At 37.8% G+C, this 25,634-nt stretch overlaps 1 long non-coding RNA gene across 1 annotated transcript in view; it reads left to right on the forward strand.

Annotated features, from left to right (window-relative positions):
- Positions 1-12,490: 12,490 nt before the first annotated feature.
- The window catches only part of LOC118544320 (uncharacterized), a 35,691-nt gene continuing 22,547 nt past the window's right edge, over positions 12,491-25,634 (forward strand). The window contains exon 1 of the long non-coding RNA XR_013448583.1: positions 12,491-12,710. This is a non-coding gene — a long non-coding RNA (uncharacterized LOC118544320). The remainder of the gene's footprint in view (positions 12,711-25,634) is intronic.

Consider the following 25,634-nt stretch of genomic DNA (forward strand, 5'->3'; position numbering starts at 1 on the left):
CGATTTAGAACTATATGAACGAGTTGTTGCACAATATATTTTTTTTAATGTTTAGTGAACATTAAACAGCAGTAGTTCTTTATTAACACACAATCAGCAGGGTCCTTTTTATTAGGCATTCCCATTTTAACAAAACAAACCCCCTATGGTAGCTGTTGAGCTCCTCTTTTGCTTTCAGCTCTGTGATGGGAGGACCATACAATAATCATAGGATGGGACACTTGTTAATTTGGGGAGTCAAAGGCATAACTCATGACCCCAAAGGAGGACAGACTAAGTATTAAAATGTAGTATTGATTAACCAAAAGTGCGTATTCATTGTGGACCCAAATATTTGAAGGAAGGTTCTATGGTTGAAGTAGAGACTGAGCTGGGCGTGGAAGAAAGGACAGATTTGGAAAAGGCAGAGAGCGGACCAAAAAAATTTTACTGGACAAGTGGGCATGTCAGGGTATGTTAGATTTTGGAGGCTTAATTCCCAAAGGAATTTGGACTTGGTATTGTCACTCTAGGATGTCAAATAAGTTTCAATTGGCATGTCAATTCTCTTTGCCTGGTTGTGGCTATCAGACAATGGCTGTGCTGACAAAGGTACCAAGCCCAGTCAAAGGGAGGACCAAGATGCTGCGTTTAGTGATGTCTGCTATGGTCATGGGAGGAGCAGGCTTGGTGTGCTGCTACATAGTTGTCTATGAGGCAGTAGGCAGCACGGCAGTAGATTTGTTTTTAGAGCCAAATCATTGTTAAATATGATTAAAAAATGTACATGCAACAAACATTTTGTTCCTATAGTATTTCAGATGTAGAAAATGAAGATACAAACATTTATCAACACAAATGCTGTTGAAAATGACACAATGCAGCTCAAAATACTTTATATTTCTTTAGCTGATATAGGAAACTTAATTTGAAACAAAAATTTTTTTCTAGGAAATAGTTTGTTGGATATCTCTGAAATAACACAAATAATCTACTCAAATTCGTCATGCAGGAAGAAAGTAATCTTTTCCAAAATTTATTAACACTAAGATTTTTTTGTCTATATATTGAAAATACTAAGTACTCTTTTAGCTTTTTACTTTGGTAGAGTGATCAGTTGCAAAAAGATATTGTTTAATTTCCCAAGCTATGTGTTTATTTTAGTTGTCAATTGTTAATTGGTAGTATATATGAAAATTTGATTAATTTTTGCATATTGAATTTGTATCCTGTGTCCTTCCTATGCTTATTTATTCGTTGTAGAAGTTCCTTTTTTTGTGGATCCTTTCGGATTTTCTACATAGACAATCGTGATTTCTGTAAATAGAGACAATTTTATTTCTTCTTTTTCAATCTGTATGCTTTTTATCTCTTTTCCTTGCCTTACTGCTCTGCCTGGGACCTCCAGTATGATGCTGAGTATGAGTGGTGAAAGTGGACATATTCGTCTTTTTCTTAATCTTAGGGGAAAAGCCTTCAGTCTTTTACTCTTTAGCATGATGTCAACTATATCTCTACCCACTTTGTGTTCACTAATTCTGTTGATTATTGATTGAAGATTATTAAAGACTTTATAATTGTGGATTTGTTTATTATTCCTTGCACTTAAAAATTATTATTGAATCAATTTTTTTAGAACAGTTTAAGGTTCGGGGCACCTGGGTGGCTCAGTCGTTAAGCGTCTGCCTTCGGCTCAGGTCATGATCTCAGAGTCCTGGGATGGAGCCCCGCATCGGGCTCCCTGCTCCGCGGGAAGCCTGCTTCTCCCTCTCCCTCTGCCCCTGCTTGTGTTCCCTCTCTCGCTGTGTCTCTCTCTGTGAAATAAATAAATAAAATCTTTAAAAAAAAAAAAAAGAACAGTCTAAGGTTCATAGCAAAATTGAGGGGAAGATACAGAGATTTCCCACATACCCCCTGTCCCTGACACATCCATGGCCTCCCCTATTATCAACATCCCCCACCAGAGGGTACATTTCTTATAATTGGTGAACCTACATTGACACATCATTATTACCCAAAGTTCATAGCTTACATTGCAGCTCACTCTTGGTGTGGTGCATTTATGGGTTTGGACAAATACTTAGTGACATGCATCCATTATTATGGTGTCATGCAGAGAATTTTCACTGCCTTAAAAATTCTCTCTCTTTGCACTTTTATAAGTTTTGCTTGATGTGTTTTGAAGCATTTTTTGTTATGTATATTCACATTTAAGATATGTCTTCCTGTGATATGACCCTCTTTTGATAATACATCTTTGGTAATATTCTTGTTACAAAATTTACTTTGTCTAATTTTAATATAGCCCTCTCCAGCTTTATTTTGATTAGTGTTTTCATGGTATATCTTTTGCCATCTTTCTCTTTTAACCTCTGCATGGATTTCTATTTAAAGTGGGTTTTGTAGTTGGGTCTTGGGGCACCTGGGTGGCTCAGATGGTTAAGCGTCTGCCTTCAGCTCGGGTCATGATCCCAGGTTCCTGGGATCGAGCCCCACGTCTGGCTCCTGGCTCAGTGGGGAGCCTGCTTTTCCCTCTGCCTCTCCCCCTGCTCGTACTCTCTCTCTCTCTCTCTGTATCTCTGTGTCTCGAATGAATAAATAAAATCTTTAAAAAATAAAAATAAAAAAATAAAGTGGGTTTTGTAGTAGGGTCTTGCTTTCTTATCCAATCTGACAGCTTCTTTTAATTGATGTATTTAGATCATTTACATTTAATATAATTATTAATATGATTAGATAGAAATCTACCATGTTGGTAGCAGTTTTTTATTTGTTCTATTTGTTTATTGTTTTGTTTTTATTTTTCTGCTCCTTTTATTTATTTATTTTTAAAAAGATTTTATTTATTTGTGAGAGAGCGAGTGAGAATGAGAGAGCATGAACTGGGGGGGGGGGTAGGGGCAGAAGGCAGAAGGAGAGGGATAAGCAGACTCCCTGCTGACATGGGGGTTCAATCCCAGGACCCCAGGATCATGACCTGAGCCAAAGGCAGATGCTTAACTAACTGAGCCACCCAGGTGCCCCTTTTAGCCCCTTTTAAAGAATAAATTTCATGATTCCATCTTATCTCCACTACTGGCTTATTTCTTATACCTCTTTTAAAATTTTTATTGATTGCCTTAGTTTTTAAAATATACATTTTAACCAATTCCAGCCTACCATTAAATAATATTACCTTATATGAAGTGTAAGGATCTTATAGCAGTGTATTCCCAATTCTTTGCCCTTCTCAATACTTTGAACTGCTGTCATAAATTTTACTTTTTTTTTTTTTTAAAGATTTTATTTATTTACTTTTCAGAGATAAAGAGAGCATAAGCAGGGGGAGCGCAGGTAGCGGGAAGTAGGCTCCCTACTGAGCAAGGAACCTGATGCGGAACTTGATCTGAGGACCCTTGGATCATGACCTGAGCTGAAGGCAGACACTTAACCGACTGAGCCACCCAGGCGTCCCTGTATTTACTTTTATATATGCAATAAATACATCAAACATTGATTCTATTGTTGCTTTAGACAGTCAGTTTTTAGAGTAGGTAAAAATGAAGGAAAAAGAATTATGTGTGTATCTCCATTTATTCAGTTTTCCTTATCTCTGTATTTCTTGGTATAGATCTAAATTCTCTTTGGTATCATTCTTTTTTTCTGCTGAAAGAATTCCCTTAAAAATTGTTTCTGTTGGGGGGCACCTGGGTGGCTCAGTCATTAAGCGTCTGCCTTCGGCTCAGGTCATGATCCCAGGGTCCTGGGATGGAGCCCCGCATGGGCTCCCTGCTCCCCGGGAAGGCTGCTTCTCCCTTTCCCACTTCCCCTGCTTGTGTTCCCTCTCTCGCTGTGCCTCTCTCTGTCAAATAAATAAATAAAATCCTTAAAAAAAATTTGTTTCTGTTGGAAATAAATTCTCTCTTTTTTTTTTTTTTGGTCTCAGAAAATATTTCTCCTTTACTTTAGAAACTTATTTTCACTGTGTGTAGAATTATGGATTGACAGTTATTTTGTGTTTAGCACCTTAAAATAGTCATTCTAGATTATGCTTGGGGTTTTGACTCACATAGTTTCTGATAAATCTGCCATAATTCTTATCTTTGAATCTCTATGTAATATGTTTCTCTTTTTTGATTGCCTTCAAGAACTTGTCTTTATCTTTGGTTTTCATCAGTGTGAGTATAATGTATCTAGGCATTTAAAAATATTTATCCTGGGACGCCTGGGATCATGACCTGAGCTGAAGGCAAACGCTTAACCAACTGAGCCACCCAGGCACCCCGGTTCTTGTGTTTCTTTAGGTAATTTTTATTGATCTATCTTCAGTTTCACTGATTTTTTTTCCTCAGCTGCCTCAAGTACACTGATTAGCCCATTGGGCATACTTGATCTCTGTTACCATATTTTTTTTTATTTCTAGCATTTACATTTGATTTGGTTTCATAGTTTTCATCTCTCTGCCAAAATTTCCTAATTGTGCATGTTGTCTACTTTTTCCACTAGAGCTTTTAAAATAGTATTCATATTTTAAATTCTTTTATAATTGCAACATCTAGGTGATATCTGTTGATTGCTTTGTCTTTTGACAATTTGTTTTTTCTTCTTTTTTGTGTTTTATATTTTTTGTATGAATGTTGGACATTTAAGGTGGTACAGTGGAGACTGAAATGATTATTATTTGTGCTTGGAAATGTCCACCTTTTTTTCTTGCTTGGTTTTAGAAAAGGAGGGGATATTGAATCAGTCTAATCAGGAGTTAAGCTCGATCTGGTTTTATTGCTGCCGTGACCTTCAGCACACTATAGGTTTTAAATTCCTTGTCCTTAGGGTGGTGGCTGGTTTGTTGGGGAATTTTTCTCAATATCTGCTCCACCTTCAGCTTTAGGTCTTCCCTTTGTGCCTGTGCCTTAGACAGGGTCTCTTTACAGAGTCTTGTCCCTCTCTCAACAACAGACTGCTGTCACTTGTTACTCGGTGCTTGGAGCTTAGTTGTTCTAGGTGAATGTACAGGCCATTCTCGGTTGTACTAGTTCAGTCACGATCATAGGCAAGTACTCTGTCTCTGAGCTTGGGGGTAGGACTTTTTCAGTGATTCTTTCCCTCCTCTATCTGCAGGAGATCACTAAACATCTGAGCCTAGGGTGACTTCCTGCCCTTCCTGGAGGGACAACATTAGTTCTTTTCTATTTCCTTTCTGCAGCTGCAATAGGTCTTGACATTTTATCCAAGAGTGACAGGGTTTATTGTATCTTCTCTTAGTGATTTAAGGAAGGGAAGATAAGGAGAAGAATCCATTGTTCCAGTGGCTCTTTCCCTCCTTCAAGCCTTCTCTACAAGGAAGACTTTTTCCTAATTCTTTACTTGTCCCAAATCTTTCCTGTGAGTACCTGATGATGTCTCTGGAGAAGAGCCTTTGAGTAGGTGAAAATTCCCTTTGCTTTTATGGCTCCTAGGGTTTCTAGACTCTCCTACTAAATAGATTACAGGTGGATTTTAGCGATTTGCTAAATATTTTGGATGCTTTCTTCTTATCATCTTATATGTTGCTCAGTGTCTTCTCTAGGAAAGCAAGGGCTTCACTCCTTATCTCCTGTGTTTCTTTATATTTTGAGGTCATTTGTTGCCCTGAGGCCTCAGATCTCTCATGAAAATTATGAATTTGCAGATTACTTGACATTTTGTTGTTGTCGTTGAAGGGATGAGAGCGGTACTCTTCACAGCTTTTTAAATTATAAATAGAAGCTTAAATTCCATTTACTGTGAATTATTATTTTGCAAGAAAAATCTCTTGTTGGGTTAATATGGCTTGGGAAATGTTTAATTTTGTTAAGTCATGTTAGCATCAATTTAAGCATTGTTTACTTTTATTTAATATACCATATGATACATAATCACAATACTACATATAGTAAATATAAAGTAAGTATAATTATGGATACTTGAACATGTATTAGCAAGGTTATTGCTTTGGAATCAGATAGACCTGGGGTTTGAATCTTAGCTTGTCATATTCTTGCTATGTGATTTTGGAAATATTTTTTCTCTCTGACACTCAAGTTTTCTCATCTTTAAGTGGAAAGAGAAGTACCTATACAATGCGGTGTTTTTTAGAATACTACAGACCTTGATATGTAACAGATGCATAGTAAATGATCCCTTAGGTTATTTGGTTACAAGAATAGAAAACTCTTGTGAGAATTGAATAGTTTATTGCAAGAACTAAATAATCAGGCCTCCCTTGGAAGTGTGGGGCGCAGTGTCACTCCAGCTGGAATACATGGGTCTTTATTCTTGTATTCTACCATTAATGTGACTCAACTACCAAATGGTTCTGTTGCCATATTTTTTCAAATTTTAAGAGTAGATATCTAATTGATCCATTTTAACCTATAGACTGATTCATTTTGGATCAGTTGTTCATCTGGGTCAGCAGTTGTGACCAGGGGAAGGAGGCAGAGCATGTGGTTCAAACAGAGTCCCTGGAGGCTTTGGTCAGAAGAGCTTATTTAGAAGGGGCTATGGGCAGGTAGACAACTATTACCATCTCTAGTTCAAGGCTAATTATTTTCACTCTTTCTTTTCAAATAATTTTTCCTAAGGAGAAAAGAGCATTGTTTAGCATCTATGTAAATTACTGAATAATTTTATAATTCAACCTAAGTTTCTCATATGAATATGGATCCTTTTCTATATACATAATACCTATTACATTCAGCACTAATGGCTACCTTCTCCTAAGCCATCATTCTTCTACTCTCAAGATATATTTTAATTACAAAGGAAACCATTTTTCATTAATTTTAATGGACTAGGCCCACTCCTTTACTCTGTCTCAGATTGGATGAGTAGATAGGTTATGGCATTTGAGTATCATCTCGGCTGCTGACTAGCTATACAATTTTAAGTTACTTATGTTCTCAGTTTCTTTTTCTCTAAACAGGATAATAATGATGCTCACCTCAGAAGGTTGTGGGGGGATTAACTGAGATGACACCTATGAAGTACTTAACATGTTGCTAATAAATTATAAGTACTTAATAAATAAATGTTTTTTCTTATGATAGTGATATGCCTCACCAGAGATTAAATGTGAGTTTTGTGGGGTTTTTGTTTGTTTTCATGAGGGGGAACACAATGGTAGAATCATCAAAGACAGTCCACCTAGTTGCTTCTCACTCCATAAATGAAGGTATGGGGTGCTTAAAGGGGTATCTTTAGGGAGACTTCTTTAGGGAGTAGTCACCTTTGCATCACAGAAGACAGCCCCATTCTGAAGTCTCCCTAGCCTGAATGAGATGGTGATCTTCTGTCAGGATTTGTGAGTAACCCTATTTTCCAGGGAAAGAGGGTTATCATCACATCCTTCATGTGTCATGAATTGGTGATTTAAAAAAAAAAAAGCTGTATGCATTCTCTGAATGGATCACTTGTAGTACTTTGAAGGGTAACTAACTGATCCACTTCTAATCAAGCACTGTGGATACTGGCTATTGTTCTGTGAGGTGACTGGGAGTGATCTTTAAAGAGCTGATAAGTCAAAGCTACAACCCTGGATGCCCAAGTGTGGGACATCCTTTGCTAATCTTAGCCCCTTGGAGACAGTAGGATAGTCCTACACTGGAGAACTGAGGTGACCTGCATGGTAACAGCTGCATGGTGGATCATTATAGAGTAGGCAGCTTCATCTGTCAGACTTGGGAGGACGAGTTTTCAACAATAACACCATTTGGCAGCTAGAAGCAACCTATCGATAGTTGACATTCATTATGTGTTTACTATGATGCACTGTTCTTAGCTTTTATGTGAATTAACTTGTTTAATTCTCACTACTCATTTGACAGATAAGGCTCTGAAGCCAAGAGAGGTAGAAAATTACTCAATCTAGAAAGTGATAGAACTAGAATTCAAACCCAGGCAGTCTTGCTCTGGAGACCACATTATTAGGCACTATGTGTGTTGCAGATATAAATGATCTCTCCAGTAGGGAAGAGAAGGCAGACAGATTTCCTTTTGTACTATGTGAACCTCCAAGATTTTGAATAATTCAGAGGGAAACTGGGAGCTCCATGAAGGAGATTTCTTGCTTTTGTATCACATGGAATGTGGCCGTATTGATAATAATATTATTAAAATTTCTAAGTAATTTTCTACATATGCTTTATTTTCCCAATTAGATGTTAACTTCCTTGAGGAAACGGACTGCTGCTAATTTGTTTTATACCCCTACCCCCACACTTTATAATACTTTGTAAAGAATTATTCTTATAGGAGATCATTGGCAAGGGTTCTGGGACAGAAGAATAAGACTGGGTCTAAAAAATTAGATTTAGACAAATATGGAATAAAACCAAAAAACTCATTATTTATTTAGGCTTCTGGTGATTGAAGCCTTCAGTTTCACTACTGCTGAGAAATCATTCATAAAGGAAATACTTGAAGTATAGTTTACAAATTACCCTCATGAGAAAAAACTTAAGTGAATGGGCAGTACACATTCTGGCTCTTCTGTGAGTAGAGATGACCAAATGTAAGATGACAGCGGCTATTTGTCAATGCGAATCTATTCAGAATAGAGACCTACCAGTGAAAGATTAGAACATTAATTTCCATGTGCCTTGAACTCTTCTGTCTCTTGGGAACATATCTGCTGACATAGAACTTGATACCAAGGCCACCTGAAATAGTTCCTTATCAAATGACAGGGAAAAAACCTATTATCCCTCCTTTTTCTGTGTACCAAAAGTTAATGCCCTCAACTATCAATATATCCAGAGTAATGTAGGGTTTTGTGAGAATTTTCAAAAGAATAGCCAAGGTCAGTGGCATAGCAAAAATCAAAGCATGATCATCTTTCCCAAAGAGATGACAGAAATTAAAAATGGGTACTTTTTTTTCAGAATGAAATTTTTTTTAAGGAAAAAGTAAAAAAAAGAATGACCAATGCTTTACTATAGATCTTCAGAGACAGCAGCAAATGTCACCATGCTCTAAAAAAGAAAATTGGGGGCACCTAGGTGGCTCAGTTGTTAAGCGTCTGCCTTCAGCTCAGGTCATGATCCCAGGGTCCTGGGATCGAGCCCCGCATCGGGCTCCCTGCTCGACGAGAAGCCTGCTTCTCCCTCTCCCACTCCCCCTGCTTGTGTTCCTTCTCTTGCTGTCTCTCTCTCTCTGTGTCAAATAAATAAATAAAATCTTAAAAAAATAAATAAATAAAAATTTAAAAAAATAAAAAAGAAAATTGTTTGAGCTCTTTATAGTAAGTACCTTATTATTTTCTTTTTTTTTTTATAGTACCTTATTATTTTCTCATCACAAAAATTATACTTAATTTTGAAAAGCATAAATCTTTCATATTTGTATAATGTGAAAAAATAAAACTACCTGCAGCCTCACTATGCATTGATAACAGCATTAATATATAATTCCAGTTTTTTTTCTCAATTCATTTAGATCTAGAACTACATACACAGATGAGCTCTCTGTATAGATCCTTGAAGTGACATCATACCTTACATATTTTATTACATGTTTTCCTATATAAGGCTAGGTAGTGAAACCTTTCTCCATTGTGGCAGAAAAGGCTCATGAAGTTCCAAAGATTTGAGCTCCTTTTCTCAGTGTAGAGTTGTTGGGAAGCAGTTTCCCAGCCAGGGATTTTTAGTTCCTTTGCGGCTATGTGGGCCCACATCACTAGTTTTGGTGAAATGGAACAGGAGCTGAAGTGATTTGCCAAATCTGGGCTAAGGAGGTTAAGAACCCGCATGCCTTTTCTACCCTCTCATTCCCTTTCAGGTTTCACTTGGAAGCCTTGCTTGCACTTCTTCCATTGTCATGAGCAAAATATGACCTCTGAATAGCCTGCTGGTCCCAGGAGAGTAAAGGATATATAGAGTAGAGCCACCCCAGTTTCCCCATAATGTGAATCTGCACAATGAAGCAGAGCTGCTTCAATGACCTGTAAACTTATGATTGAGAAATAAATGGTTATTATTATATTGCATTAAGTACGCTTCACAGAAGCTGATGTGCCTGAAATACATACAACTGAGTCTAGAAAGAAAGATGTGTCTCAAAAAGAACTGTGGATGTGATTTTTGACAAATGGCCTTTTTGGAATCAAAAACATAGATCTAGGAGAAAGTTATATTGGCAAAATAACCTCAGCCTGAACTAAAAGGGACTAAGACTATGTGAGATATAAAAGTCACCTCTCAACTTTTTGTAGGCAGGAAGCAGACTGAGAAAGCGACTCAGGATTCAAGAATGGTGTGTTCTCCAATGTCCTTTTGAGAAGTGGCCAAGAAAGAGAATGTAAAAGAAAAGATCTCAACCTCATCCACAGAGGGCTTTGTCAACAGTTCTCAAGAATAACAGACTAGCCAGAAACTTCCAGGAATTGGGATTTAGGCCAAGGTTCTCAAGAATAACAGAGTAGGCAGAAACTTCCAGGAATTGGGATTTAGGCCAAATCAAGCAACATCTTCCCTCAGAAGGACATGGCAATACACCTATATGGGCTTCCAAGAATTGCTAATGGACTGTTGATTGCTGTGTGCCTCATTAGTCTCCCTTTTTTCCAATGGGACTGTTTATTGTGGTTATCCAGTCCTTTTCCATTAGTATATTTTGGATGAGATAAGGGAGATAATCTGTCTGTTTAGATCGTGGGTCTGAATCAAGAGGAGGCACATGTAGACCTGTTGTAGGTCGTGAGATCCTGGACTTGGAGTTTAATGTTATCAATGGATGAGATTTGGGTGGGGTGCAAGTATTACTTGTATATGAGAGGAATATGAATATTTGTAAACAAAATAAGGAGGACTGTCATAGATTAGATTACTTTTTAAAATGATTCACTTTTTTCCCCTTATCTTTACCTTTCCATATGAGTACTCTGCACTTAAACCTTGGGCTTGGCCATATGACTTGTTTTGGCAAGTGATCTGTTAGCAGGCATGGTGCAAGCCAATGCTTAAAATATGCTTGAGTTGTAGCTCTTGCCTTTTGGGCTTCAGCCATTATCATGAAAAAGACAAGCGCTCAATAATCCCACTGATCTCAGGAGAAGAATAAGAGATATATAGAGGAGAAGCACTCCAATGATGGCTACCTGAAACAAAGCTACCACAGGTCACCAACAAAACTGAGCAAGAAATAAAGACTTATTTTTGCATTTCATGTTAGTTTGAGGTTGTTCTATGAAATACCTATAATGCTTTGTCTCTTACCCTTTTGCTAAAATGTCACCTTCTTAGTGACTGACTTGCCCTAATTAAAATGACAATCAATACACCCTATCCCTCTTCTCTGGTATATTTTTCTCCATAGTACTTGCCATCTTCCAATATTCCATATGATTTACTCATTTGGGGTGTTTATCATCTGTCTTCCTCAACTAGAATGTAAGCTTCATGAGGTAGAAATTTTTTGCCTGTTTTCTTTACTGCTGTATCCTCAACAACGAGAACATTGCCTGGCACACAGTAGGTATTCAATAATTTTTATTAAATGAATGAATGAATTAATATATATATATAGAAAATATCAAAAAGAAGTACAGAAAAAATTAATAATGGTTATCTCCAGTTTCTGTGAATATGGCTGATTTTTCTTTACATTTTCTGTATTTTTCAAATTATTCAAAATAAGTATATAGGATTTATTTAATAAAAATAAAACAACTTTTAAAAATTGTTTTGACTAGACATAGACATTGCAGGGGTGTTTTTTTTCCTGCTTATTTTAATATTGTTGAGATTGTCCATTTATCAGTAATCATAATTTTGTCCTAGCATAGGATCTGTAGGCAGAAGACAGTTCAAAACAGAAGGTAAGTGGGTCAAGAAGAAAAAGTGGAGTAACTGAGAGTTGAGAATTGAGTCTGGGTATAACAACCAGAATCTGGGGGCAGACTGGGTACAACTGAGACTCACAACCCAGACATCTGTTCCATGTTTCTGTACGAATCTGAGCAACCTTCATTTTTTTTTTTTTTTTAGACTTTATTTATTTGAGAGAGAGAGAACACAAGTGGGGTGGAGGGGCAGAGGGAGAGAGAGAGAGAGAGAAGCAGACTCCCCGCTGAGCAGGAAGCCTGACATGGGGCTCAATCCCAGGACCTGGGATCATGACCTGAGCAGAAGGCAGACGCTTAACCAATTGAGCCACTCAGGTGCCCCTAACTTTCATTTTTTTTAAAATGAAAAAATAAAATAAATTAAATTAATTTATAAATTAAATTAAAAATAAAAAGTTCTTTCATGTTAAAGAGTTGCCAATTATTTCCATTTCTAATTATTTTTGAACTTTAAGACAAATTCAAGTTATGCCTCTTTTAAGACATTTTAATGAATTTTTTTATTATACCTATACAATTATGATACAGGTACATTAAAGAGTCTAATAAATAAACCCTGGTTAAAAAATGTCATTGTTCTATTCTATAGGGTACCAGTCAGTATGCTGATACAATCATAGCAGTAACCATACTAGTAGGATGGTTTGGTATTTGGTAGATTATTAAACTCCTTTCAGAGGAGCTGGACTAATTGCATAAAGTTTCTTCTCCTAGACTGGATGATAGCTTCAAGACTAAGGTGACCATGAAAAAAAGAAGACACTGACTATGCAGAATGAGAGCCATTGGATGACATATTTTCTCCATTCACCTACCCTCTTTTTTCCCTCCATCTTCACCTCAGTTGGAAGACTAGAGAAGCTGAGCAGTAAATTCTGAGTCCCAGTGCCAGGTAAGTTTTTCTAAGGAAGTGTTTTATCTTGCTTGATAGAAGTTTCTTGTGATTCACAGGGTATACCAGGACTATGGTTAAAAGTAGTATCGTAGGAGTTAAGAACATGGGGACTTGGAGTAAAATGAATTTGATTTGAATTTCAGCTCTACCACTTACTAGCAGTATTGCCTTGCCAAGTAATTAACTTTCTTGCACCTCACTTTTATCATCTGTAAGTGGAAAAAACCAAACAAACCAAGGATTAAATGAGATGTCTTTTTTTTTTTAAAGATTTTATTTATTTATTTATTTGACAGAGAGAGACACAGCGAGAGAGAGGGAACACAAGCAGGGGGAGTGGGAGAGGGAGAAACAGGCTCCCCGCCTAGCAGGGAGCCCAATGCAGGGCTCGATCCCAGGAGCCTGGGATCATGACCTGAGCTGAAGGCAGACGCTTAACGACTGAGCCACCCAAGCGCCCCATGAGATGTCTTTTATAAAGTACTCAGTATTGGATCATCATTGAATGTTTAACAGATTCAGCTGGTATTATTCTGTTGCGATTACCACTATTATACTATTACTACTATTATACGCTTATATTTTTCTATTACTACTATTACTACTATTATAATTTTCATAATTAATACCTGTTTAGTTAACCAGTAGGAAGGCTGGTATGCTGGCCTTCTGGAAAATGAAGAGAGGGAGAACTTGCAAAAAATAATTAAAAAATAATATGCCTAAGGTTTTCAGCTTTCCACTAACTCATGGCTGTTGATTGCATTGTCATTTTGAAATTTAGTATCAGAGCATTACTATATGGATACTGCAGTGTCATAAAATTTGGTGCATCTTGACCTTAAATGATGCTACACTAGCTTAAGCTATTCTCTGACTGTTGTAGCAGGCAGTACCATTCCTGAATCCCGACTATGGTGATCAGATCTATAGATTTCATTTTTTCATGGAAAAAAAACAAAAAACAAATTCTAGAGCACCACCAGGGTAAAGAATTGAGAAATTTCTCCTGATAAGCATGTAAAAAATAAAATTCAGTGGATGGGCAGCAGAGAGTTATGAAACACCACAATAGACCATGAAAAAAAATAATATCAGGGGAAAAGCTAACTCATTCATGTGACACATTTGCTTTTTATCAAGATTTCCTCCAATTAAATGTATGGCGATGATTATTGTAAACATCCATGTGATATTGAAACAGCTGTTGGTGTCCTAAAGGAATCAGCATCACTCCCTCCACGCTGGGCCTTTACTGCCCTACTGCTCTTTTTTGTTTTTGAGTCTAGCCTCATTACATTAATAGCTCAAAACCTTCTTGGGCGTGTTAAAAATAGATTGTAAGAGAATTGAAAGCAGTGTTTTCCTCCTCCCTCCCACTCCTTTTCTCGAGTGTAATATAATGGCACTCCTCAGAAACAGTCCACGGAAATCAGGATTTTCTCAGCGGCTTGTGTGGGAAATGTAGACTATTGTGAGCAACTATTGCAGCCCACTGCTTGTCAGGAAGTCGTTTTTAGAACAGTTAACTGAACAAACACCTTCCATTGTCTACAGAGGTTGGAAGTCCAATGAAATCTCCTTATTTCTATTCCCAAATCAACTTGGTGATACTTAATACATTTAACCCTTTTTATTCTAGAGTCTCAGGTTTATTGAAGAGTTTTTCTCTTAGTGATTCTTAACCTTTTTCAGTTCCTGGACTCCTTTGAGAATCCCGTGGGACAGTAAACTCATGTGTTCATTTTGCAGGGGATCTTCATTCTTTCCCCTGTTCCCACCCCTCATGTTGAGTTGTTCTGTAGCCGATCTGAGTAATTAGTGATCAAGGGAAACTCTAAAGTAGAGAAAGTGAGATTCTCCCTTCTCACATGTTAGCCCATGACATATTTCTAATTTTTCTTTGCAAATTTACTTTTTAAAAAAGGGGCTGAGCTCTACTGACAATAATTTTAAAAGCTGTTAATCACTTTCATAGTCTTATTTATTAAAGTGATAATTTAGAGGCTTAATTTTTCCTCACTGTAATAAAACTAAAAATTAACATAAGTGTGTATACAAAAGAGTTGGACCAAGAGGGCAGAGAAGGAATAGGCTATGTTTAACCTGGGCATGACTTTTATTGCACTCTCTAAATATTTGAAGGGCCTTTGTGGAGATGTAAGAGCCACATAATTATCATTTTATCCTGCTTCAGAGGAATTTGCAAAAGACGGTTCTTTTCTTTTTTAAACATGATTTGGTTAAACTTAAGATCCTAAGATTTAGTGTTCAACAATGGACATTAAGGAGTTTGACTGTCGTTGGGCATATTCAAGAGAAGGCTGCTGCACTATCTGATGGGAGGGAATATTGTAGAAAGCATTTCTGTTCTCTTTGGCTAGATAACATCTACCACACCTTTGCACTAGAAATTCTACAAGTATACCAAGAATTTATTTGGTCCATAGGAAGAAAACTTTTAAGATGTCTTTCCTTTCATGTTCTTTTTCTGTGTGGGTACACCCAAGAGAATAGTTTTAATTTGTGCTGAAATAGAGTCCTGGCTTTCCAAAATCATTCATTTTCTGTGTGGTCTTAGATATCTGTGATGCTATTCCATGAGAACTATGGCCTCTTTTCCAATATCTTGAACGTAACTTAATGTCCTATTACCCACTGGGAATTGATTGCCGTCATTGCTGTCAATGAAACCACAGTCTGACCTTCAAGGAAAGAGTGCATTTGAATTAACTGTCTTATCAAGAATTTTCTTTCATTTTTTTTTTCTCAAGCATTTTCATTAACTACTACCTGAGAGTTTACACTTAAAATTTTCCTTTTCTCAGCTAAGACTGTATCATCTGTTGTTATCTGTGTTGAATGTATAAGCTGTGAATTGCCAGATTGAGGAAAGTGTGATGGCATTAAACATCAAAGATTATTTTTCAAATGGACTCCTCTTGAGGAGCCTCAGAAGCTCTACATGATCTGGAATGCCTAACGCTGAAACTTTCTGACAGCCCTAACTTTGATATGTATATTAGTCAGCTTGGGCTGCCATAACAAAATCCTATAGACCAGGTGGTTTAAACAAAAGACATTTATCTTCTTACAGTTCTGGAGGCTGGAAGTCTGAGGTCAGGGTGTCAGCATGGTCAGGTTTTGGTGAGAGCTCTCTTCCTGGCCTGCAGGTGTCCCACTTCTCACAGTGCCTTCCCACTGCCTTTTCTTGGAACGTGTGTGTAGGGAGAAAGAGAATCTTCCTCTTATATCTTCAATACTATCAGATTAGGACTTTACCTTTATGACTTCTTTTAACCTTAATCATCTCCTAAAAGCCCATCTCTGAGTACAGTCACAATGGGGGTTGGGGCTTCGACATAGAAATTTGGGGAAGACACACTTCAGTGCATAGCAGTATAGCATATGTCCATTCTAGACCCTGCACAAACTTTTGGACACATGTCGATGAAAGAATGGGAAAGAATTTCATTATAACACGATCTTACCTGTAATCTACTCTTGTGACAGGGACTACGAAGACATCAAACATCCAGTATAATTAAGAGAGTTTAAAATGTTGGTATGTGTGTATGTGTGAAAGAGAGAGAGAAAAGATAATTAAGGCAATAAGCATTTTTAAACTATTTGCTAAGTACAATGTATAGCCAGGTATGATGATAGATATATCTTCACTTGATCTTAGCCAAAAGGCCGAGAAGTGATGATAGATATATTTTCCCTCCCCTATAATAATAAACAAACAAACAAACAAATACCAGGAAGGCATTGACTTTGCCCTCAGGGGTTTGGAATTTAATTGTGGAGCTAAGAACTAAAAACCATCCAAATGAAAAGTACATTAAAAAGACAAGCTCGTATGTGTTAAGCACTGAGTAATTGGATCAGAAAAGGAGTGCAGTTAATGTTCAGAGGATCATCATGGTGTGAGAAAACAAGGGAAGATTCTGATCACAGAGGAGGTAGGACATAGGATGAGCTGGGGCGGGAAGGAAATTTAGGATTTGAGGGGGATCAGAGTTGTTTTAGAAGAGGTAATGGCTGCTCATTTAGGGAAAAGTGGAGGGGGAAGGGCAAATATATAGAGCAGAGGGCACAGAGGTAAAAAAGAGCACACTCAGTGTGTGTGGGAAACCACAAGCAGTTACCATGGCTGGAGGTGGAGGGCCAGGCACAGGGTGGAGAGAGAAGAGGTAAACTAGCTGCTCAGAGGTCATATCACTAAGGACTGTATGGGCCATATTTTTACTCTTCAGATCAGAGGTTTTCAACACTGCCTCTTTATGTTATCCCTTGTAGTTTAGACTGGTCTTCCTGTCACAGGGATTATAGGACAACCTCCTCTTCTAGCCTTGTCCCTGTCTCATCTACCCTCCATCCAGTGCCAGAGAGCTTTCTAAAAGTCAGGTCTGATCATATTGTTCCTCTGCTTAAGTCCCTGGAATAACCTACACTCCTGAGGCCCCGCTTACTGATTCACCTTCCACTCTTGCCAGGTTTTCCCCATTATACTCAGCTTTATGTCCTAGTCATACTGAAAGGCTTGCAATTTTGTCTTGTCCAACCCTTGGTTATGTTGCCACCACTGCCTGGAATGGCCTCCATACCTACCTCCTTTTAAGCCCTAGCTGAAGGATCACCCCCTCCATGATGGCATTCCCAACCTCCTTTGCCCCCAAGTGGATCTGGCCACACTCTTTTTTATCCATAGGTATAAATCCTATGATTGTAGCTTAGTAAGGGGTTGGATACGAGAGATGTTAAGAATTTCAAACCAACAAGATGCAGTCAGACAATAGAGGTGGGTGGAGGAAGGGTTTGGAGTCTGGGATGACTCCTGGGTTTCTATGAGGCGTGGCATGTTGTATGTCATAGAGAATACAGGAGCAGAAGGGTTTGGAGAGAGAAAGACAATGAGTTCCATTTTGGTGAAGTTAAGTTGGTGCTGCCTGTGGAGATCCAGGTTGAGGTGAGCTGTAGATTGTCAGATGTATGAGCCTGGAATGCAGGAAAAAGATCTGGAGGTACACATTTGGGAATCAAGACATAGGCAGCAGATAGATCTTTTTCTTTTTTTAAGATTTTATTTATTTATTTATTTGAGAGGGAGCAAGCAATCACACAAGCAGTTTGAGCAGCAGGCAGAGGGAGAGGGAGAAGCAGACTCATCGCTGAGCAGGGAGCCTGACATGGGGCTCAATCCCAGGACCCTGAAATCATGACCTGAGCCAAAGGCAGACGCTTAACTGACTGAGCCACCCAGGTGCCCCAGGCAGCAGGTGAATCTTTAGGAATGAATGAGATTATTTAAAGTGAGACTGTAGTGTGAAAGGGAAAGAGAGAGGTGGATGTAGGTGATTGAGAAAGAAGGTGGGGTGGAAAATTGCCCCATATCATCCCTGTTCCATTTCTCCCCACCATTTTGGTCCCTGGGACCACAAAGATAACAGTGCAACTTGATAAAAGCTCTGTAAACAGAAAAGCTTTGTTTGCTATTCAGGGCCTCAGGCCACTCTAAGGTACAGTAAAATGTTGAATCTTATAAACTTCCCTGTGATCTATCCTGACAATGACAATGGGGAAATCTCTCTAACCTCATCATTGTGATTGTGTGTAATACCAGCACAGTTTTAATTCAATATTTAGAAAAAAATTGGTTCTATTAAAATAGGACTTTGAGTTTTGGAGTACTTCTGGTTATTAAAATTTGACTCCCTAAATAATTTAGAAACTTTCGAAGCAGGAATATCTCTGAATGTTATTCTTAGACATAGCAATACTTCCCCCCAGAAATTTCTTTTTTCAGGTTAATATGTAAACAAACACAGTACATTTTACAGCAAGAGAAAAGTAAGTGTGGACATATTATTCAAAAGAATCTCTGTTTTCTTTACCAAGAAGAAAGAAATACCTTTTTAGTCACAGAAAAAGAGAGAATAAGGAACGCATGGTCATAATGTGTCGATAAAGTGGCTTCATCGTGTGATAAATGAAGGTGAATGGAGAATTCCCTTGAGTCAAGTGTGTGGTAAGTTAAATCACGCGAACTATCTGTGATGGCTGCCACATGATTCAGGGCAGGCATTTCTTCGTGTTAACACTTTTCATGCTCCCTTACACTTATTCAAACACTGCAGAACTTCCTTACCAGCATAAGAGGGCTTTTTAGCTTTCTAGAGTACTATATTTCACTCAGTACTGATCAATAGAAATGGTACCATTTTCCGCATGGGAGATGTGAAAGCTGATCTCCGTTGTCTCAGGCACTGGGTAGGGGCCTACTTTTCTACAATGGGTCAATGAAACAGCGGAAGAAAGGGAGGAGGCTGCTGCCTCTGAGCTAGAGCAATTATATCAATCTTGGCAAATCGAGTAACATGCCTCAACCAGGCTACTCTTATCTCTATGTGGTCAATTAGAGGAAAATCTCATGAGGCAAGAAAAGGGAAAAAAAAGAATGATGTAATTTCTTTTATAGCCTCCTTGGCATGATTCATATGAATATTCATTATTACACATGGGAGGTATATGTATTATCAGATCTGGGCTTAAATGTAGAGGCACCTTTGTAAAGAAAGAATAATTCGATATAAACTTTGTATTTGTCTTAAGGAGGAGGTATGAAATATTCAGAGGGTGTATAAATTTGGGACATAGGCATATGCCAGACTGTTTTCAAATGTTTATTTTCTGCTATATATCCATAATTGTCTAATTTTGGCAGTAACTATTTTTGTCTTAAAGTGAAAATATGCTTTCAACTCAAGTAAAAAAACTGTGTCCGATAACCTCAAGTTAATTTTATAATAAGAAATATGTATTAGCTTTAAGTAATATAATTAATTTTTATGATTTTCTCTCTTTTTAACTAGAAGTCTATAAAGAGACTATGTTTTTGTCTTCATTGCACTAGTTGTTTTTATAAAAACAAAGATTTTCCATGTCACATTTTCATATGTCTTAGGGGAAGAGATTTTAAAAAGGATTTTAAAGCATTGACAAATATGTGGCAAATTCTATTTTAAACATATTTTTTAAATATCTATTTTACTGATGAATAAATAGGAGAAATTTAAATGACATTTCAAGGTTAGAGTAGAACAAAGAAGAAAACTGGGACATAGTTTTAAGTTCTCTTTAGTCCCAACCATCTCCTGGATGTCTAGCATCTCTCTTTTATATGTTACAGGTGGAACCCATCATTATTTTCTCCCAAACCTACTCCTCCACTATTCTCCATCTTGGACTGTGATATCTCCATCCACCCAATTGTTTAGGCCAAAAACTTGGATTCGTCTTTTGTTTTCCTTACTTCACTTACCCATCTTGCAGCAAATCCTCTTAGTTCTACCTCTAAATATGTAAATAGAATGTTTTTGATATCCCATTACATTCATCCTAGTCTGGGGCACCAACACCTCTCACTGGGATCATTGAAATAATCTCCAAATGTCAAATGTGTGCTAAGTTAAATAATTCAAGCTATCTCATTATTATTTTTGCACTCTACAATCTACTTTCCACTCAGTGGCCAAATGATATTTCCTGAAATAAACAAAAAAACTAAGAACGAATCACTGATCTATCTAAAAGTCCCTGACTTTAGAAGAAACCTTCTTAACCTGACCTATACACCCTGTGTGATCTCTCCTCTGCTTTTCCCTCCTAGCCCCATCTCTTCCATTCTCTCAGTAGTACAAGTACTTTCTGACTTGTTCATCACTTTATCCACAGCAGAGTGCTGAGCACAAGAGTAGGCACTCAATACATTTGTAAAATACATGAACAGATATTTTACATATTTTCTTGAGCGTAAAATGAAGTTCTCCTTTGGTTTTGGTGCTAAGCAGAGCTCAGACTAAATCCTTATGTGTGTGGTCATTTGAGAGTTTGGGACCGATAATCACTGAATGAAAGCTTAGGGCAGTCAGGGCTTGCTTTGCAACCTGTGCTATGCTCCTTTCCTAACATTTCCTGTTGGCTTAGCTACACCTGGATTCCGAGGTCAATCCTGAGTTAAGGCAGGAGTGATTCAAGGGCCTGTGTTTTAGAAGCAGGTGAATTGACTTGATGGTTCCTTAATACCAGCCCCACCATGACCTTGTGAATTTCTACCTTATTTCGAAGCCCACGTTCATATCTTGATCCTTGGTTTGGTAACTGAATTTCTGTTTACTTCCTTCTGCCTTGACAACTACTTAGTAATCCCCTTCTTCCAGCTCAAGACCCACCTATACTCATGTCCACTTGAGTTGACCTGTATTCAACATTGTACCATATTGGACATCACCATAGATCTCTTCTAAAGCTGATTTTGCATCCTAGTTGAGACCCCATAGTACCAAAGCCATCCATAAGAGGATGAATGAACAACCATAATGTTGGAACTAAGCCTTTAGAAAGCACCCAAAGCTATTTATGCATAAATCATGTGAAATCTTTCATAAGCAATTAAAAAACAATCACAACAAAATCCCATGGTGTTCAATATTTCCATATCCAAAATATTCTATCTTCTTTAAAAAAGAAAACCTGAGTGGGGAAAGCTACATGGCAATATATTTATTCCATATGTAATGATTAACAATATTTAAGTATGGTCCATTTTTGGGTAAGTTATCAATACCTCAAGATCTCCAACTTAAGGGGATTTAAAAGAAACTGATTCTAATGAAGGTTTATGATCTATGAAAAGCTGATGTAGGAAACAAATGAACTTACTTTCAGAGATAATCTTTCTAAGTATGAAGAAAAACCTACCTTGAATTTCTTAATCCCCAGTACCTTCTCTAGAGCTACTGCCCTGACAGAGATAGGAATTTAGGAGGGGATAAAGCGAGGTGTCCTTTCTGATGCTACAGCTTAGATTGTCATCTTACTAGGCTCTGCAAAGCCCTCTCATGCTCAGCAGGAAAATACTGAAGTTAAGTTTTGCTATCCCTTCTGAGTTTTATCAGATTTTCATGCCACAGAGAACCGTGAACAAGCTAGAGAGACAGAGATAAATGAAAAGTCCCTTTGGTGAAGGGAAAAAGCAATCACTACTAGTATTGTAGTTTTTACTTTTCTGCTGATAACAAAAAGAAATGGCTTAGTAATTTGTAGGTAACTATTGTGTCGTAAAGGAAACATGCCATTTAATTTACTTATTTCCAGGATAAATGAATCTCTTTTTATCAACCATTGACTATTGTTTAACCCTATCATTTTAAGTTTTTATCTCTCTTTCTTGAGGAAAAGCATAAGAACCCCAAGAAATAACACTTCGGTGCTTGTATTAGTCTGCTTGGGCTGTCATAACAAAATGCTCTAGACTAGGCAGCTTAAACAACAGGAACTTACTGCTCACAGTTGTAGAGGCTGGAGGTCAAACCTCAAGGTGCCAGCTTGGGTCACTGTCTGGTTAGTGAGTGCTATCTCCTTGGGTTGCAGACAGCCACCTTCTTGATGTGTCTTCACATGGCCTTTCCTTAGTGCATGGAGAGAAAGAGAGAAATAAAACAAGCTCTCAGGTATTCCTTCTTAGAGGGCCCCACCCTCATGACCTCAACTAAATCTAGCTACCTCCAGGGACACCTAGATGGTGCAGTTGGTTAAGCATCCAACTCTTGGTTTTGGCTCAGGTTGTGATCTCAGGGTCACGGGATCCAGCCTTATATCGGGCTCCAGCTCAGCACAAAGTCTGCTTGGGATTTTTTCTCCCTCTCCCTCTGCCCCTCTCACTCCTACATGCACGCGCGCGTGTGCATGCGCTCTTGCTCTCTCAAATAAATGAATAAATCTTAAAAAAAATAAAATAAATCTAGTTACCTCCATAAAGCCTATCCCTAATACTACCATATTGGGGTTTGGGGCCTCAATATATGAATTTGGAGAGGGACATAATTCAGTCCAGAGCATTCTACTCCGACCCCCAAAACTCAAGTCCTTCTCACATGCAAAGTATATTCATTCCATACCCACAGCCCTTAAAGTCCTAATTTATTTTAGCATCAGTTTTAAAGTCCAAAGTCTCATCTAAATATCATCTAAATCAGGTATGGATGAGACTTGAGGTATGATTCATCCTGAAGCAAAATTCCTCTCCAGTTGTGAACCTGTGAAACTTGACAAGTTATGTGCTTCCAAAATACAATAGTGAGACAGGCAGAGGAGAGACATTTCCATTTGAAAGGAAGATACAGGAAAGAAGGAAGGGGTAATAGGTTCCAAGCAAGTCCAACACCTAGCAAGACAAATTTCACTGGATCTGAAGGCTTGAGAATAATCCTCTTTGGCTCAGTGGCCCACCTTCCAGGCCCCCTGGGTTGGCAGCATCACCCCCATGGCTCTGCAGGGTGACCCTGCCCCTTGTGCTTTCTCATTTCCAATAATATGCTCCCTATTGTCATCTGAGACTTCACCAGAATCACCCTTCACATCCATATTTCTAGCACCTCAAAACTCTTGCAGCCACTATTTATTACCCAGTTCCAAAGCTCCCTCTTTGTGTTTAGGTATCTGTTACAGCACTACTTTTTTACATAAAATAATTTTGAATGAGACCTGAGAAGTTACAGTCATCAAGATAATTTTAGAAAATTTCCTATTATTCTTTTGTGCCCAGAATCTGGATTTCAAGTAAAATATTTTTCTCCAAATAATAGGATCTGTGCCTTCAGAATGATGTAAAATTGGGGCCACTACTTCTTTTTTATTACCTTATTGATGAGCATTTAAAAATCAAATTAATATGTGCATATAGTTGAATGACTCAATTAATCCTATAAGATTTATTTATTTATTTTTTTAAAAGATTTTATTTATTTATTTGACAGAGAGACAGCGAGAGAGGGAACACAAGCAGGGGGGATGGGAGAGGGAGAAGCAGGCCTCCTGCAGAGCAGGGAGCCCAATGCGGGGCTCGATCCTAGGACCCTGAGATCATGACCCGAGCTGAAGGCAGTTGCTTAACTGACTGAGCCACCCAGGTGCCCCTCCTATAAGATTTATTAAGACCTCATTTCTCCCCCTCAATTTGGAGGAAACTGGTTATGTTAATATATGATAATAGTTGGCAAAAGAAGGCAGAGCTATTTCACTCCTGTTTTGTTTCTATTTTCTCTAACATAAACAGTGATCTTAAAATGGGAAAGTACTTGGGGCGCCTGGGTGGCTCAGATGGTTAAGCGTCTGCCTTCGGCTCAGGTCATGATCCCAGGGTCCTGGGATCGAGTCCCGCATCGGGCTCCCCGCTCAGCGAGGAGCCTGCTTCTCCCTCTGCCTCTCTCTCTCTCTCTCTCTCTCTCTCTGTCTCTCATGAATAAATAAATAAAATAAAATCTTTAAAAAAAATGGGAAAGTACTTATTAAACACATGAAGAATATAGTTTATTGTAGATTAAGATGTAAAGAGAAAACAACAGCCTACTTTAGATGAATTCAAATGTTAAAGCCTTAACAATTTATGTCTAAGGATGCTGAAGAAACTTTTTAGGTTTATTTTAGAACTCTTTGAAATTCTAAGTAACCACTAAAAATGAGAGAGTGAGAGAAGGAGAGATATGGAGAAAGAGAGTGTGTCTATGATGGGTCAATGTCCTAACTTTTTTTTAAAGAGGGAAATGTATGGTTAAATTCTAAAGAGGATTTTCCAAAATATAATTCATGAGCATTTAGAAGCAGATGAGTGGTCACTAAAAGGCAATCTGATTTTTCTCTTTGTGGGTTCCCAGGATATCCAGTGTATGGGGGAGTATTGTGGGTGGCATTGCTTTCTTTCCTCTGCTCTGCTCAAAACCCTAGGTGCCAACATCCTTTCAGCTTCATCCAAGGACTTTGCAAGAAATCTCCTTTCAATAAGTTTGGGAACACATGGTATAGTGATGATACAGCTAGGTTTCAGTAAACCATTTGAAAACATCAGAATATCTTTGTGAATAACATGGAGAAATATAGGCTGAATGATAGTACAGTGGTTATTTGAGTCATACCTTCTTCCTTCCTTCCTCACCTATAGGAAGATGTCAACCATCAATACAACTGAGTGAATCACAATTGTTAGATTTCAGGCATCAAGGAGGAAATGGGGAGACTTCTTTTGCAAGGGTATTTTTGGCATCCCCTCAAATAATATTAAGTTGGCAACTTCTTGGTTATAGTTTCTGAGGATAGTATCCCTTAAGCAAATACTTTTAAAGCCACAAAATGAGCTTTGCAAAGAATGAGAAAAGCAAAACAAAGGAGTGTTTCATATTTAAGATTTAAATCTCTGTTCTTGGACATGTGCCTAGTTCTAGCAAAACAGCAATATCTATCCAACAAATCCCATACAAACTATCTACAGAAATGTTGATTTTCCAATTGAATTATTAATACATAATTGAAAAACCACTTTATTCTTCTTATACTTCTTTTTAAACAGCTCTTTAAAAAGTTAAATATGCTGTATAAGTGTCACCTCAGAAAACCTCTCATTTTCACCATGGAAGATAGTTTTATTTTATTGTAATATTTTTACAAATGGCAAAAGGGACATTGCAAAATATGTGAATTGACCAAGATGATTGAGTGAAAAAACTGATATAAGATCACAATTTCTTCTCTTCTTTTCTTGTGTAACTCTCATTAACCTTTTTTTGTTAATGAAAACTTCCCTTAACAAATATGTATCTGGGGGACACTGGCATACAAAATGCTTTCTCATTGTGATATTTTGCTAGATATATGGAAATCTTGCATCCCTGCTGTGACAATTTGTGAAGAGGGGATGAAAGAAGTTTGGTTCACTATTGAGGGTGTTACTGTTTGGTCATGCAGTTTTAATAAATCCTACCGTGTTGTGGTTCAGCTTTATTTAGTTTTGTGCTCACCCAAACTCTTGAGAATAAACCAAATGGCTTTCTCTCTCGTGCTGTATTAGCTCTGTGCCTTGAATGG

The sequence above is a fragment of the Halichoerus grypus genome, chromosome 6 (assembly GCF_964656455.1).
Source record: "Halichoerus grypus chromosome 6, mHalGry1.hap1.1, whole genome shotgun sequence".
Taxonomy (NCBI): domain Eukaryota; kingdom Metazoa; phylum Chordata; class Mammalia; order Carnivora; family Phocidae; genus Halichoerus; species Halichoerus grypus.